The 3,519-nt window shown below is 40.1% G+C and overlaps 1 long non-coding RNA gene across 1 annotated transcript; it reads left to right on the plus strand.

Moving 5' to 3' along the window:
* Window positions 1-2,283: 2,283 nt before the first annotated feature.
* Window positions 2,284-2,687, plus strand: LOC117536426. The gene is made up of 3 exons (XR_004567562.1): window positions 2,284-2,338; window positions 2,468-2,547; window positions 2,659-2,687. It is a non-coding gene; the product is annotated as an uncharacterized LOC117536426 (long non-coding RNA).
* Window positions 2,688-3,519: the final 832 nt, after the last annotated feature.

The following is a 3,519-nucleotide window of genomic DNA, read 5'->3' on the forward strand; positions in this document are numbered from 1 at the left end:
TCTTAATGAGAGGTTGAAAACCGTCTCTGCTTTCATGGAAACCCCAGAAACTGGTTGTGACGGCTGCTGTTCTTTACTGAATGGTTAGTATAATCCATGTAGGGTCCAATTATTTGTATTGGCCAGTGTTTGGTAAGTGCTGGTTTTGTACCCTACATCTATGTTAAGCTGTTCAACGTTTTACTAACACTATTTTATGTAGTTATAATATAAGATAATACAGGCATCCTCAAAGTCCGGACTCCGGTCCGGATCCGGACCGAACCACAACTGTCTCTGGACTCTGAGCAAATTATACTTTTCATATGTATTATCTGTATTATCTGTGTTATCTGCGAGACATCGCCACAACGCAACGAGTCAAAATGATCCGCTATGTCCATAGACTGCAAATAGCGCTCTGCATGTCCTGTTCCACTGTCTGTCTGTGTGTGTCTGTCAACGCATTGGTCCAATCACATTCAGCATCCCGTCAGCGTTTCCCCCCCCCCAATCAATCTGCGAATCAGAGGCACAGTAGGGCGGGTCTTCGCGGAATGCGGGTGGGAAAAATGTGTGTCTCGTCGTCTCGTCTCTTTCAACCTGTCTGAGTCAGAGCGAGAGTTTAAAAAAAAAAAAATTCAGAGCGAGAGTTAACAGCTCATCTAGTTCCATCTGTACTGTAGCTAGTGGCCTAGTTTCACCTACCGGGGTGGCAACTGACACCCTAAAAATAGGCCTTGCCACCCCAGCTGCCACCCCAGTTGGCAGCTTTGTTTTGAAAGAAAAGTTGTGACTCATCGGACATTTATGAGAGAAAGTCTCTAATGTCCGAGTGCAAATGAATGCAGCACAAGATGCACGTCATGTAACCCCTCCCCCGGTCCTGGCGCGAGCGTGGACATATGATTGGCGGCGATTTCATTTGAACGGGACGGCGCAAAACGAGAAGCATTCTGACCGATTCGGACCCAAGCACTGAAGGAATGAGGTATTTGCGGTCGACAATGACAGAGAAGAGACTGTCAGTTTGGCTGTACTCAGCATTGAATCAAAACGCACTAAAGCTGTTGATCTTAATACGTTTGTGAGGCGTTTTGCTGAACAAAATGGTAATAGCCGCATTCAGCTGTAATAGACATGTCAACTTGATGCTCTGCTCACGGATGAGCATACAAAACTATTAAGATGATGACCTTACGTGTGTAAATATATGTTTTTCTTTGTGGGGGTCTGCCCCCAAAAAACTGTTTTAAATCCTGAGAAAGTCAAATAAGACGGTGTGTAAAACTACACTGCCCAGCCAAAAAAAAGTAACCACTTTGATTTAACTAGGCCAGTAGGTAAGGACTTTCCACTGGATAATAACTGAAGTATAAAAGAATGCATGACTGAAGTGATGGAGAACATGTTTGAAGGCAAACAAAAAGAGGAAATAACAGGTCAAATCAAGCCCCTCTCAGATTCCACAGCAACCAGAAGAACATAAATACTGGCTGGTGATTTGATTAATCAGCTTTGTGATGGAATAAAAAATGCACAGTGCATTTCCTTAGATGTGGGTGAGTCCACTGACACCACTGACAATGCTCAGTTGCTGGTGTTTGTGAGTTGTTATGATGAGGCAAAGGGGGAGTTTGTTGAAGATGTGTTGGGCCTGACGAACCTCAGTGGACACACAAGGGGGCAAGACATTTATAAAGCAATAATGGGAATGCTGAATGAAAGAGGGTGCAGCTGCCTTTATTCATAACTGTGCAGCTCTTACACTGCGACTCTGAGGGGTCAAGCACAGACACAATAACAATGAAAACTGCTGCATACAGATTATTTTTATTTTTGCAACCTCGTGTTAAGAATTGCAATTGTTTAAAAGTTTGAATGACCGTAATAAACGGACCTTTGTCTTATTGAAACATTTATTTTGGACCTTTAAGATTTGTATTTGAGTACCCCTGAGATAATACATTGAGAGAGCTGAGACAGGCTATACAAGCGTATCTGTTTGAATGTCCTTAAATTACAGTATTCCAAACAGCAGAACTTCTGTGTATGTGATGTGACTAACAACCTGACATGGTAGCCTTTTCCAACACCTATTACTTGCCTGATCAGCCTGCTCTCAGCTTTCTCATTGAAGCAGTGTCCTAAATGTAAATGACTGACATTTTGTTTTAAGAACTGCTCACCTATGGAGATTGGAGTGGCAAAGTGTTCCTGTGTAGCTGGAACAGCACTCTGCAACCACAATGTTGCACTGCTGTTCCAGACCGCACACTACTCCACACTCAACCTGGCTGCTGTCCCTGTCCTCAGCTGCACTGAAACAGAGCAGCGATGGCACAAGCCAAGAACCATGGTAAGTACAGTATGTGTTCACAACCAATCCACGGTTTAATGAGTATTTCGTTTGTGCCAAGAGCTGATCTAGTATGTTGCATCAACGACCTTTTCAATTAATTTGACAATTCTTTTGTGTAATTAATAGGGTGTGAAACCAGGCAGAGTGAGTGACATGGTGTTCACTTCCACTAAGCCAAAGCAGTTTACAGTTGCTGACGGTGTAAGGTCATATCTATTGTCCTAAGTAATTGTATGTAGCCTGCTACAACTTTGTGATTGTTGTTCGAGTGTAAAATGTTTCTTAAAGTCCTAATTATCATATAAACATGTTCAAAGGAGTACACGTTACAAGGCCGTGTGGGGGGGAGCTGCCAGACCCAGATGTCCTCAAAGTCAGCGAGGCATACAAGGACTTCTCAGCAGACATCGCACCACGAAAAAAAAAAAAGAATGGCTCACTACTCAACTCAACGACTAACACTCTTTCAGAGGATATGTTGGAAATGCACACATTATATATATTGTTTGCATCTACTTTCTGGATATTGTACATCTGTTCATCTGTTATATAAACTAGCATTACTTAAATATGCAGAGACTAATTGAAATGTTTAAATATGTATTTTCCCCCCCGATATAACATCAACCTATGTTTTGTAAAAGTTTATTAAATTAATCTGTAAAATGTTATCATATTGTGGATTTATTAAATTATGTATTTTCCTTTGTTATTTATGTGTGCGTTTGTTTTGAGGATATAATTCATTAGTACCTAAACATAGTATGGTATAACTGCTTTTTGTAATGAAATACACAATTGGTTTGGGAGCAAGACATCTTGTAATCGTTGTTGCCCAGGCTTGCCGAAATGAATGGAAACTTATCTCCCGATTATAACATTGTGTAACTTGCTGCTGTTAAATACCGTCAAACTATGTGCAATATGTGCTTTATGTGCAATATATACTTTATATACATATGCCATCTTTAATAACTGTAATATATATACCGGGCTGCTAAATCCTAAGAACTGCTACAGGATTTGATTTGTAGATTTGATTTGTTTTTTATCTGTATTTTTGAAAATTATGTAACTTTTAATCTTTTTTTTAGCATATTGTTTATTATATTATAACTTAGTACTTTTTTAGCATATTGTTTATTATATTATAACTTAGTAGGCTACTTTTTAACGCA

Source organism: Gymnodraco acuticeps, unplaced genomic scaffold (assembly GCF_902827175.1).
Source record: "Gymnodraco acuticeps unplaced genomic scaffold, fGymAcu1.1, whole genome shotgun sequence".
Classification (NCBI taxonomy): Eukaryota; Metazoa; Chordata; class Actinopteri; order Perciformes; family Bathydraconidae; genus Gymnodraco; species Gymnodraco acuticeps.